Source organism: Polistes fuscatus, unplaced genomic scaffold (assembly GCF_010416935.1).
Source record: "Polistes fuscatus isolate 324 unplaced genomic scaffold, CU_Pfus_HIC Scaffold3, whole genome shotgun sequence".
Classification (NCBI taxonomy): domain Eukaryota; kingdom Metazoa; phylum Arthropoda; class Insecta; order Hymenoptera; family Vespidae; genus Polistes; species Polistes fuscatus.
This window is the reverse complement of record NW_025113107.1, coordinates 14586747-14601182: the sequence shown is the minus strand read 5'-3', so window position 1 is coordinate 14601182 and position 14436 is coordinate 14586747. Positions and strand designations below refer to the sequence as shown.

Here is a 14436-nt window from a genome sequence, read left to right as displayed (position 1 = left end):
CTTGCTTTTTCTTATTGTTTTTTTTTTTGTTTTTTTTAGTAAAAATCAGAAAAGTGGAATTATGATTTCGAATTCGACTACTACATTTTTTGACGATGAAAATGAGTATTGGTATAAGTGAGGAAAGAAAAATGGTGAAAATACGTGACCTTAGACATCCTATTTTCTTGATGGAAGGATCGCGTACTGTGCAGCTGTCCGCATAGTTTCCTATGAGTGAGTGACTGACTGAATGTGTATGTGTGTATGTGTGTGTGATAGTTGGAATGTGGAATACGACCGACAGGTGCATCGATGCGATGCAATGCGCGTGCGGAAACACGCAAACTGTATTGTCGCTGTCTCTTATACACATCTAGATGTGTATAAGAGACAGGTATTGTCGTTACATCGGAAAGCTGCTCACGCACGCGATGGGATAATATTGTCTTTATGGGGAGCAAACCGTCTGCTTAAATTACACACCTTACCTCGCTTACATCTTAGAAACAAACTACGTGATGGATAGATAAATAAATAAATAAATAAATAGATAAAAAGAAGGAGTAAGTACGTGCTAATGTTTATAATTTTCTAATTAAATCTATGATAATATATGTAATTAAAAATATAATATATTATTAAATATAATAAATAAATTTATTATAATAAATTATTAAATATATTATATTTTATATAAAATATTATATTAATTTATAAAAATAAATAAATATTAATAAATAAATAATATATAATAATTATAAAATATAATATATAATTAAATATATTAAAATATATAATAATTGACGTAACCGAAAAAAACAAAAAAAAAGATTCGTTATTCGAATTGTATCTTATCTCTCGTATGTTTTAAGACAATTATATAGAGAAAAGTAGATTGATAATTAAATAATTAAACAAATGAGTATTAAAGTTTCTAATTTTATAATACAAATGCATGTTTAATGCAAGCAAGCAAGCAAGCAAGCATACAAGCAAAAACAACGCTCCTTTAAATTATATTTTATCTCTCGTATGTCTTATTTAATATTAAAAAAGAAAAAGGAAGAGAGAGAGAGAGAGAGAGAGATAACTAGATGGAGTTACAAAAACGTGCGAGAGAGTTTATAATATTAATTTTAATAGAATAACGTATGACGCAAGCAGGGGAGAAAAAAAAAACTGGTTTGCACTTAGGATTTAATTTTGTGCAGATATTATTAAAAAAAAGAAAAAAAAAAAACAAGTTCCTCATAACTTTCTCGTGCAAAGTATAAAAAAAAGTGTTTAATTGTTCGTTTATCTACTTCATCGCATGCAAGGTATTATTTAATAAATCTAGGTCAAATCACAGTTTGTTAATTAATAAATATTGAGCAAGGTTATATAGATTTCCTAAAAATTTATTTGATCACATATAAAAGTAAAGTTTCACACGATTCCGATAAAAACGTTCGAAAATCATTGGTACGGTTCGAGCGAAATTCTAATTAGCGTTATACAATTCAATTAGGTAGGTACCTTTCGTTCTTTTCTTTTTTTTTCTTCTTTTTTCTTTTCTTTTTTTTTTTTACTTTTTATCCTCTTTTTTTCGTTTTTCTTATTTCTTCTTCTTTTTCTTCTTTTTTATTCAATTAGTCGAATCATACGGCAGCGAGAATCATTGACATTTACTACTTCCCAGTGATGATAATCGTTTAATGCTCATACAATTTGTTCTATTGTCAAATTCATCGATGCTTTCAATTTTCAATTGTGACAAAACAACGATTCACATATTATGTCGAATTGTAGCGTAAAAGTAATTCAATTCTCCATTTCCCTTTTAAAGGCAACGTAATAGTAGTTGCAATCAATTTCAAGTCCGGATTTCGTATCGTTCGACGACGTATTTTATATAAACGCCCCGATTTATTAACTCGGATTAACGGAACGATTAACAACACATATTTATTATATATCTAACGTGTTTTACGTTGTTGTAGATAAATAAATTAATAAATTAATAAATAAATAAATAAAAAGCGACGGGAACTATTCCAACAGAAATTTTCGTCGAATTTTACGAAACGTTCCACGAATAATATTCGCAATATTATTTATTCGGGTTATTAAGTTAAGAAAACGAAAGAAAATTTTACTGCAATTGCAATAAGAAAATTGTTTAATGTTGTAACAATTTTTCTATAATATATACTTATTAATCTCGAGTTACTTTTACGCTACATATATTTTTTATTACAATTTAACATTAATTAAAAATTCCAAAATTCGATTATTAAATTAAATAAATAAAATTGCGTGAAAAATAATTTTCATTTATATATATATTCAAATGTTTCTTATCTTCGATATAAAATTTCTTTACGATTTAATAGCAAAAATAGATAAAAAAAATAAAAAACATAATGAAACAAATTAACCGAGTGATATCACATAAGGAACTGTTTTTTTTTGTTCTCTTATCTGCGTTTTTATTCTTGCTTCTCAAATATTCGTATATTTGAGATCACGACGAATCACATCCTCGTTCAATTCGTTGCTTCATGAAATAACGTAGATTATTTGTTATCATTATCACGGTCACTCATTTCATTTTTTCACCGATTTCTCGACAACTGTAGCACATTAAACAACGTTCGTAAGATTCGATTCGATTAGTTTCACTTTAGTTGAATATAATTGTCATAGTTGGATAAACGACGAGTATTATTGTAAATTTCATTTTCCTAAGAATCGTAGAAGAGTGTCTCTCTCTCTCTCTCTCTCTTTTTCTCTTTCTTTCTTAGACGTCCTTGAATTATCCTGAAACAAACGATAATATTTTTCATACACTTTTTCCTTCCCTTCTTCCACCATCATTTTTTACAATTTCAATTCTTTCGTTCCTCTCGAATTCCGAATGGACGCATATAAGCGCTCGTCGATACCAATTCGATATCTTTGATAATAATTTTCAGTTTGAACCAAATAATAATTATTATATAATAATATAAATAATATAAATAATATAATTATTATATTTATTATTAATTTATATTAATTTATATTAATAATAAATATAATAATTAAGTTTGTACCAAAATAATAATATTCAAAAACAAAACTATTTTATATTAATTTCATTTACAAAAATAAATATTTCCAAAAAAAAAAATAAATAAATTTACAAAAATAAATTATTTATAATTTATTATAAATAATTTATAATTTATTATCGTTTACTCGTGATTATTATAATATCAATCAAACATAATTTAAACTAACGATAAAGTATTCCGTTTGTACAAACCGTTGGACGATAACACTCGAATCAAGGATCAAAAGTAAGAAAATTTCGATTGGATTAAGGATAATCGATGTACAGATCAAAATTCATCGTCTCGAAAGTGAGAAAGATATATAAACAAAAAGAAGAATAAGAAGAAGAAAAAGAAGAAGAAGAAGAAGGGGGTGATATTCGTTATCGTTTCCCCGATCCTCGAATAGAGAATTTATCCAGATTTATTCGAAACGCGTAATGCATAATGGACGACCTACTTTTCAATCCTTCGATCTCTAACCGAAGTAAGCTTACACCGAAGCGCATTCTAAAGTTGAAAGGGGAGATAGAACCAGATGGAAAGACGAATGGATGGAAGAAGATCAATATATAGATGATAGATAGATAGATAGATAGATAGATATATCGATGGATAGATGATAGATAAATAGAAAAGGGCAAGAGGAAGAATCGAACGGGGGTGCTTTTAAAGTTTGCAAAGCTCTTCGACCTTTTCAAGGCGGATCAAATGCGGGAGTGCGCGACGATCGGACAAATAAAAAGCTCGCCCGGAGGTTGCTTGTGTGAAAATGCGAAGTTCTCGTCGGTAATGGTTCCGGATAACGACGTTTCCCTGCACTCTTGATCGAAAGAGAAGAGGATGGAACGAACGGGAGAAAGAGGACAGAGAGGAGGAGGAGGAGGAGGAGAGGGGGTGGAGGTATGGGAGAGTTAGAGGCCGGAGTTTCCCCGGAGAAGTAGGAATCCCTTAACCAAAGTGTGCACCACGCCAGCCACGTTATCGTAGCTCGAGAAGCAAAGGGAAGCAGCAACCTTTCGAGGTCCCTTCGAGGTTCCTTCCTTCGAGGTCACGGCGTACCAAAGCCTTCGTTACCTTCTACCCACCACCACCACTACTACTACTACTACTATTATACCACTACACCTACTAGATCCACTATACGACTTCAAAAGCACACGCGGAAGCATCTTGCGGCTGAGAATGCAATTTCTAGACTCGACTGAAGGGCCAAGTACCACCTTGTACTATCTTATACTACTAAGTAATATCTTAAACTCGTAACTGACCTATGCCACATTTATCAGGGATATCGTATTTTTTTTTTAATATCAATTAATAGTTATTTATATAATAAATTTTTATTAATTTAATATTAATATTCATTATTGATATTAATATTAATATAATTAATATTAAAAATAAAAACAAATATAGTTATTTAATAATAAACTTAACGATCATTGTTCAACGATCGAATATCTTTTTTTAATTTTCAATTTAAATTCTGCATTCTTACGTGTGTGGTTTTTTTTCTTGTCTTTTATTTTTCATTTCAATTTTCCTGTTGGTGTTTTATTTGTTTGTTTATTTATAGGTCAATATCAAATTGATTACTATCTACATTCGGTTGTTAAAAATATATATGTAATGTTCGAATTAAATGTCGACAAGTTAGAATTATTCAATAAATATATAAAATTATTTTTTTTTTTATTGTCCCGTGACTAATTTTTTATCATTATTCATTATTTAATTCTCTCTATACCAAATTGAACATTATATTTGAATACAATTGTATTATAAACGAATAATATAATTTTTAAACGAACCGTTGACTGATTTCAATGTTTTAAACGCGTAATTTAAACAACAAAAAATATATATATATAAATAATTACTCGACCAGTTTGGGTCTTTATTTTTTTCTTTTTTGCGAAATGTTTTTAATCATTTATGTATGCTCGATTATGCGTATCAGTAACGTCAATAGATATATATATATATATATCTGGAAAAATTGATGAGAAGAGAAATCGAAAACGAATCCTTTGGAGGATACAACATACAAAGGCATATAAATTATGGAACAGAGAGAGAAATAGGTATGTACCTCGGGAAAATTCAATGACGAAGAACAGGGGGGTGGGGGGAGGGTTAGGGGAGGGAGGGTTGAAGTGAACTTTCGCACCGTATCCCGGCCATTGTTTTAACGCACGGCGGTTTCCCTTCCGCCGCGGGTTTCCACTAAATTACGCTCATAATTTTGCTGGTATTTCGTTAATTCCTGCCTGTCTTGAAATATTCGATGAGGAACCAGAGTTTTAATCGTGTATGACGAGTAGACGACGATTATCATCATCGTGATAACGATAACGATTATAACGATAATTTAAAAAAGAAAAAAAAACAAGCGAAAAACGCAAACTCAAATTTACACTTAATCGGTATGATCAAAAGTTTTGGGGGTTCGAAATACGAAAAAAAAGAGACAGAGAGTGTGATTGCAAGATAGAAAATTATAATAATTCATTATTATTCATTATTTATAGATTAAATAAAATTAAATGTGCCCAACGTGTTGAATCTAATCGAAATAAATGCAATTTTCTAAAATTTATATTTACAGAAATCATTCGAATGATTTCGAATTTTTGTATTTGTTTTTCCCAATGATTTCGAGTTATTTCAAAAGTGAAGTGGTTCTGGGACTAATAAATGAACTGTTTTTACCCACACGTGTGCTCGCACGTGATGTCGCGTAAACGAATGCAAAATGAATTAACAAGCAACTGTCGCCCCTCATTATCCTCTCTCTCTTTCTCTCTCTTTCTCTATTCACGATAAAAATCATGAAAAATGATGCACATTTGTCGTAGAAATAATTCGACAATCTAATTCAAATCCGAGCTCTCTTCTTCTTCTTTTTACTCTTTCTCTCTCTCTCTCTGTCTCTCTCGTTCTCCCGGTATAATCAAATTTCTCAAATTTGCAGCATCAATGGAGCCGTCCATAAAATATTACCATGCATTTATGTACCGAATATCAACGAAATAATAACGACAATAAATGAATAAGTTAACGTTGGAATATCGTGAACATTCAACGTGATAATAATAATAATAATTATTATTATTATTATTATTACCGAAATAATAAAAATAATATAGGATAAAATAAACATATAATATAAACGTATAGATGCGGAGGAATCAAATTACACGCTCAGATATACACGGTTTCACATTTACACACATACATACATACATACAGACACAGGCAGAAAAATTGTTTGTTCACCTAAGAAAGAAAGAAAAATATAAGTAATGACGTTGCTTAGTAATATTATTTCTTTGTTCCTCTCTCAAGTTCTGCTTCTGGCGATGCAAGGGGCACAAAGGAAAGCGAGTACGAGGCTTCCTCCGAGGATCAGGACGATTATAAAAAGGGTCGTCCTCGTTGTTGACATAATACGAGCTGGTACGAGTCTTTTTATCGCTGGCAATTCAGCGACTTCTTCCGTCGTTAGACCCAATCTTTTGGCCTTTGCGATCAAATATCTCAGCCTTCGTGATGCCTTCTCGCAAGACATTGTTGAAATCCTTTCTTCACTTGTCAACGAGTCGTCTAACGATTCCATAACGCTCCCGAGGCTCCAATCTTCAGACTCGTGTTCATTATAACGATCTTACTGCGAACATTCAACAAATTGTTCCCGATTATTCGAACGTTTCGAGGATTTTAATAAAAATACGATCGTCGGTCGCATTCTCCTTAATTTTTCTATGATAATTATGTTCGATTTATTTCGTGCAAATTTTATCGATAAATTAATCCATCGATCCGATATTAAAATGATACCGCGAGACAACGAGCGATGATATTTGACTACTTCGTTCGTTCCGATATTTGAAATTTGTTTGATTTTCTTTTCCTTTTTTTTTTCTAGACTGTCGGGATGTACGCCGATATATATGTATAAGCAAAAAAATTCCTTTCACTTTGACTTTGACTTTATTCTAGAAAACCCTGGTGGTACGGTAGCCTGAGAAAATTGTAATTGCCCGTTTTCATGAATAATTCAATGAAAATTTTCGAAAGGGAGAAAGAGAGTAACGACGGGAAGAGGAGACTTTTCGTATGCGAACTTTCCAACTGCAGCTGTACTCGCATTAAAACCCTCGCCAGCAGAAATGAATTAAGTTTTGTCTTTGAAGGCCGCCCTATCCGTGTAGTTGGAGGATTACATCGTCGCCAGTGTTCTTATACCAGGAAATTACCGTGAATTATATCTAGTGCCATTACCGTTACCACCCGACTCTTGGACTTTCGCGTTTCCCTACCTGTTCGTTCTACTCGTTCTACGATTCTCTTTCTTCCGGACTCGCGACAGCTAAACTTTAAATTACACTTATGGTTCTCTCATAAAGTGCCGTCTTTTACGACACTAAAAGTGTTCTTCTCTTTCTTTTTTTCTTTCCCCCCTTAAGAGAAATGAATGAACGAGCTATAATCTAAAAGTAAGTAACATTTGTGATTTGTAATATTCGATAATTTAATTAAGATAAATCACTAATACGAGTAGTTAGGGTCAACGTAAACGGTCTATTTAAGTAGTATAAAGTAATTTAAGTAGTACGAGACAATCTAAGTAGTGTCAACGCGTAAGTAGTAAGAGACAACGTAAGTAGTAAAAGATAGTCAGACAACGAGTCAGACAAGTAATACAAATCAACACGTAAAGTAATACAATTAAAAAGAATTTTGTCAACGCATAGAAATATTATATACTTTTCAAAAGGAACGACATACCGGTCTTTCCGTACATCAATATTTTTCGTCTTAAGTCCCAATAATTCGTCGCACATTACTTTGAGAACACGTTAAACGTGCACAGTTTTTCTTACAAATATCACGTTTTACTCACTAGTAACCCGACAAATCTATCGAAATGAATTTATTCTTAGATTCGAAAACGTTCGTTTGATTCACTCAACGATAACTAACGAACGAAGGGAGATCAAAAAAAAAAATGATTAAAATCACATTTAAAATGAGAGATAAATAGTAAAAACACGTGTCAACAGTCTCTGGGATGCGATAAGAAACGTTGCGTTCTCATTGGACGTCGCGACGCATACTGACGGAGCAGCGAACTCGACGCGACGCTTTATGAGACCACTACCCTTCCAAACCAACCCCCACCCCCACCCTCACCCCCACCCACAACAATCCTTATCCTCTCTCTCTCTTTCTCTTTCTCTTCTGTCGACGCATTGCGCGGCGCGAAACGTTCGAAAATTAACACCTCGTTGTTCGACTTGTGCAATGAAAAATACAACAACAAAAAAAATATCTTTTATGCGTTCCTTTATGACTTCATTTCCGCGAGAATATAAAAACCTCGATATATTATATAATATATATGTATATAGACATGGACACATACACGTAAGAGAAATAATGAATACAATTTTAACGTATTTTTTATTACCATTAACACCGAGTTCTTTTACACACTGTTCCTTTAATTTTGTTGTTTTTAACTAATAATAAATGTCGGATAAATTAATGGATATAAATAGTTTACAGATGTATAAGTAGTAAGAGTCAACGCGAGTAGAAAAAGCTGATACGAGTCAGACAAGTAGTACGAGTCAACGCAAAGTAATACAATCGAATACAATTCATTTATTTTATTGTCAAAATATTAATATTACGATTGATTATATTTTCAAAGAAACGTCATAGAAAAATCTTTTCTCACGTCAACGTAATTTTCGTTTGAAATTCACTTTTGTCTTAATCGTTTATTTAACAATGCGTAACATTTTAATTCTCGCAACGATGATTTTTCTAAACAGATAGAAGATTCATTGTATTTATTCGGCGTATAAAGCACCCATCGTATTTCATAACACGTGGTAAGAACAGGTGGTGGAAGTAAATTGGATAAACCAGGATTGTGTGGTTACAATCTTCGTTGAAGAAGATCTTGCCGTACCTGAGAGAATTTCTAATTCGTAACTACGGTTTTCGTCGAGCCGTTTTGCTTTAAAAGTAAGTATCCTATTCTCTAAAGGGAATAAGATCGTAGTTGGAAGGACGAGAAACCGTAACTACGACTACCTTATGAAATATCTCGATGTGCTTCGTCTTTTTCACTTATGTATCCATCTACCTATCTCTCTCACTCTCTCACTCTTACACTCGTTTTCTCTTTTTATCTTTTTCTTTCTCGTAAGTACGATTTTACAACGAACGTAAATCTCACTTTTACGAGCACCGTAAACTCGCTTTGATCCTCGAAGTAGGATTATAACAGACAGAGAAGAGGGAAAGGGGGTGGGGGGTGAGAGGGAGAGAGGGGGGGAAGAAGGTGATGAAAATACAACGTCGCTAATATGAGCTTTTCGTTGACTGCGTCAGCCACGTCATTTTCGTTTCTTAGAATAGTTACTCACTCGATTTGCGACCGTTTTCCCTCGTTATATTCGAACGAATAAAGAATTTCATTGTACGTTGACGATAGTAAACGCCATTGAAAGGATATAAACGCAGCAGCAGACATTGTAGAATGGTATTAATAGAAATCATGGCAAATGGATAGAAAGGAATGATCTATTAAAAAAAAAAATTACAATTCCATTTATACGATTTAGTTAACGATTCCATACTTTTTAAGAAATATTTTCTATTGTATTGTATTCAGTTTATTCATGAAATAACTAGAAATTTTAAGGAAAACGTATAAATGAAAGAATTTTATTTTATAAGTGTAACTAATTGTTTTATATTATATAATTAAGTAATATTATAATATATAAATTCATATATAAGATTGAAATTTGATTCGTCTTGAAATTCTGTATTTTTTTCTACAAAGAATACTCGTAGTTATCCATTATTAATTTTTCTTAATACTTTGAAAACTACAATTTTATTAATTGTGTTATTCTATCGGATTTAATCTACAAATCAAATTTCAATTTCATACTTTAACTGGTCAATATATTTATTTCATAGTTTAATCGATCATTTCACGAATTATTCTTTCTACAAAGAATGCTCGTAATTATCCATTATTATTTTTTCTTAATACTTTGAAAACTACAATTTTATTAATTGTGTTATTCTATCGGATTTAATCTACAAATCAAATTTCAATTTCATACTTTAACTGTTCACCTCTCTCATGACTTCTTTTATTATCCAATTAAACTATGTAATTCTGTTTAATTTCATACTTTAACTGGTCAATATATTTATTTCATAGTTTAATCGATCATTTCACGAATTATTCTTTCTACAAAGAATGCTCGTAGTTATCCATTATTATCTTTTCTTAATACTTTGAAAACTAAATTCTATTAATTATGTTATTCTATCGGATTTAATCTACAAATCAAATTTCAATTTCATACTTTAACTGTTCACCTCTCTCATGACTTCTTTTATTATCCAATTAAAGTATGTAATTCTGTCTAATTTCATACTTTAACTGGTCAATATATTTATTTCATAGTTTAATCGATCATTTCACGAATTATTCTTTCTACAAAGAATGCTCGTAATTATCCATTATTATTTTTTCTTAATACTTTGAAAACTACAATTCTATTAATTGTGTTATTCTATCGGATTTAATCTACAGATCAAATTTCAATTTCATACTTTAACTGTTCACCTCTCTCATGACTTCTTTTATTATCCAATTAAAGTATGTAATTCTGTTTAATTTCATATTTTAACTGGTCAATATATTTATTTCATAGTTTAATCAATCATTTCACGAATTATTCTTTCTACAAAGAATGCTCGTAGTTATCCATTATTATTTTTTCTTAATACTTTGAAATCTACAATTCTATTAATTGTGTTATTCTATCGGATTTAATCTACAAATCAAATTTCAATTTCATACTTTAACTGTTCACCTCTCTCATGACTTCTTTTATTATCCAATTAAAGTATGTAATTCTGTTTAATTTCATACTTTAATTGGTCAATATATTTATTTCATAGTTTAATCGATCATTTCACGAATTATTCTTTCTACAAAGAATGCTCGTAGTTATCCATTATTATTTTTTCTTAATACTTTGAAAACTACAATTTTATTAATTGTGTTATTCTATCGGATTTAATCTACAAATCAAATTTCAATTTCATACTTTAACTGTTCACCTCTCTCATGACTTCTTTTATTATCCAATTAAAGTATGTAATTCTGTCTAATTTCATATTTTAACTGGTCAATATATTTATTTCATAGTTTAATAGATCATTTCACGAATTATTCTTTCTACAAAGAATGCTCGTAATTATCCATTATTATTTTTTCTTAATACTTTGAAAACTACAATTTTATTAATTGTGTTATTCTATCGGATTTAATCTACAAATCAAATTTCAATTTCATACTTTAACTGTTCACCTCTCTCATGACTTCTTTTATTATCCAATTAAACTATGTAATTCTGTTTAATTTCATACTTTAACTGGTCAATATATTTATTTCATAGTTTAATCGATCATTTCACGAATTAACGGATTTCATATTTTACGTAAAGGTAAGGTAAAGGTTTACAACTGTCCACTTATGTTTGAAGCTTGTTCCAATAGTATAACAAGAGTTTGAAGGATCGTTTAGATTCCGAAGAAGCGATCGGTCGAAGTACGAAAGGTGGAATCACTCGATTCAGGTTTCCACGATCACTTAATCCCACACCCCTTTAGGTTGGATATACCTAGAGAAGTTTTGCGTGAACTCGAAAGTTCATACTGTTGGTAAGTTTTGAATGTACTCCATCTAGTATACGCTCTCACTTTTCTTCTTCCCATACTATAGTTATATATATATATCTATCTCTCTCTTTCTCTAGAAACATTTTCAACGCACGTCTCCTTATGTATTCCTCAAGATTCCTTACACCGATAGACAAGTACTTACACTTCTATTTGATTCTCACACACACCCACACACACACACTCTCTGTCTCTTTCTATCTCACGAAGAACAGTTTCTATAGTTATCCCTTTTTATCTCGTACTATTGCACTCTCACTCTTCAGAGTTAGACACTCGACGTTGAAAGTTTCATTCAATCAAGAGGATCCCATCTTCAAGACCACCGACACAACAAGGACTTAGTAGAATTTCATCACCCATGTATATAGAAAGGTGTTTCACTGATTCGTGATAAAATCGAAAAGAAAAACGATGGATCGTGTTTTCAATGTAAAATAACAAAATAAGAGTGAGTGAGATCATTCTAAAAGTTATGTGAACAATAGAAAAGGATAGAATAATAAAAATAAGAATAAGAATAAGAAGGAGAGACACGTTGTCTATGAGAAAACCCTCCGTGAAAGTTAATTTTCCTAGGAGAGCTTAGGTAATTTTATTCTTAAGTTTCAAAATGAGAGAGAGAGAGAGAGAGAGAGAGAATCAAAGTTTTGCATCGAATCACCCTACGCCTCTCTTTCTTCTACCTTAGGAGGATGCTTAACGTTATTACGAGAAAGGAAACGGGCGATAAACTGCATCGAGAGAGACTATTTATGTCCGTTTTCCCCTAGTTAGCGTTAGTATAAACGTAAATTTACCCTTCTCGTCGTCGTTTTCGTAGTAGTAGTAGTAGTGGTACTCTCGTTTCTACTATCAAGGACTTTTCATCTTGATACGGAAAATCATACGATTACACGGCTTAAATGATATCGTTTACTTTTTTGCTTGACTGTACAAAAGTAAACGAATTATCAAACGCGATGATATTTATTCGAGAAAAAAAGTTATTTTTCGAGTAAATTGCTCGCGAGTGAAAAATAAATAATTATTTAAAATTATTTTCTTTTTTTCTTTCTTCACACGCATAGATATTTTTAATAAATAATATAATTGAAAGTGTTCTCTCTTCTATCGCGATGCGCAGATATACGATATTTTTTAATCTAAATTATATTCATTTTAGTTGAAATTTATTTTATTAAACGACAATTCGAGATTTTTCTTACGGAAAATCATACGATTACACGGCTTAAATGATATCGTTTACTTTTTTGCTTGACTGTACAAAAGTAAACGAATTATCAAACGCGATGATATTTATTCGAGAAGAAAAGTTATTTTTCAAGTAAATTGCACGCGAGTGAAAAATAAATAATTATTTAAAATTATTTTCTTTTTCTTTTTTTTCTTCGCACATAGATATTTTTAATAAATAATATAATTGAAAGTGTTCTCTCTTCTATCGCGATGCGCAGATATATACGATATTTTTTAATCTAAATTATATTTCATTTTAGTTGAAATTTATTTTATTAAACGACAATTCGAGATTTTTCTTACGGAAAATCATACGATTACACGGCTTAAATGATATCGTTTACTTTTTTGCTTGACTGTACAAAAGTAAACGAATTATCAAACGCGATGATATTTATTCGAGAAAAAAAGTTATTTTTCAAGTAAATTGCTCGCGAGTGAAAAATAAATAATTATTTAAAATTATTTTCTTTTTTTTTGTTTTACTTCTTCACACGCATAGATATTTTTAATAAATAATATAATTGAAAGTGTTCTCTCTTCTATCGCGATGCGCAGATATATACGATATTTTTTAATCAAAATTATATTTCATTTTAGTTGAAATTTATTTTATTAAACGACAATTCGAGATTTTTCTTACGGAAAATCATACGATTACACGGCTTAAATGATATCGTTTACTTTTTTGCTTGACTGTACAAAAGTAAACGAATTATCAAACGCGATGATATTTATTCGAGAAGAAAAGTTATTTTTCAAGTAAATTGCTCGCGAGTGAAAAATAAATAATTATTTAAAATTATTTTCTTTTTTTTTTTTTTCTTCGCACGCATAGATATTTTTAATAAATAATATAATTGAAAGTGTTCTCTCTTCTATCGCGATGCGCAGATATATACGATATTTTTTAATCAAAATTATATTTAATTTTAGTTGAAATTTATTTTATTAAACGACAATTCGAGATTTTTCTTACGGAAAATCATACGATTACACGGCTTTAAATGATATCGTTTAGTTTTTTACTTGACTGTACAAAAGTAAACGAATTATCAAACGCGATGATATTTATTCGAGAAAAAAAGTTATTTTTCGAGTAAATTGCTCGCGAGTGAAAAATAAATAATTATTTAAAATTATTTTCTTTTTTTTTTTTTTCTTCACACGCATAGATATTTTTAATAAATAATATAATTGAAAGTGTTCTCTCTTCTATCGCGATGTGGAGATATACGATATTTTTTAATCTAAATTATATTTCATTTTAGTTGAAATTTATTTTATTAAACGACAATTCGAGATTTTTCTTTTTCTTTTTTTTATATTTTTGCGTGAATCTAATTTT

The 14436-nt window shown here is 30.5% G+C and overlaps 2 long non-coding RNA genes across 2 annotated transcripts; one reads left to right on the top strand and one right to left on the bottom strand.

The window, feature by feature from the left end:
* Nucleotides 1–230: 230 nt before the first annotated feature.
* On the top strand, nucleotides 231–517 carry LOC122519633. Its single transcript, XR_006304338.1, has 2 exons — nucleotides 231–329; nucleotides 377–517. It is a non-coding gene; the product is annotated as an uncharacterized LOC122519633 (long non-coding RNA).
* A 1909-nt stretch (nucleotides 518–2426) lies between these two features.
* LOC122519766 lies at nucleotides 2427–6490 on the bottom strand. The gene is made up of 2 exons (XR_006304361.1): nucleotides 6342–6490; nucleotides 2427–2784 (listed from the first exon to the last, which is right to left on the bottom strand). It is a non-coding gene; the product is annotated as an uncharacterized LOC122519766 (long non-coding RNA).
* Between the last annotated feature and the right edge of the window lie 7946 nt (nucleotides 6491–14436).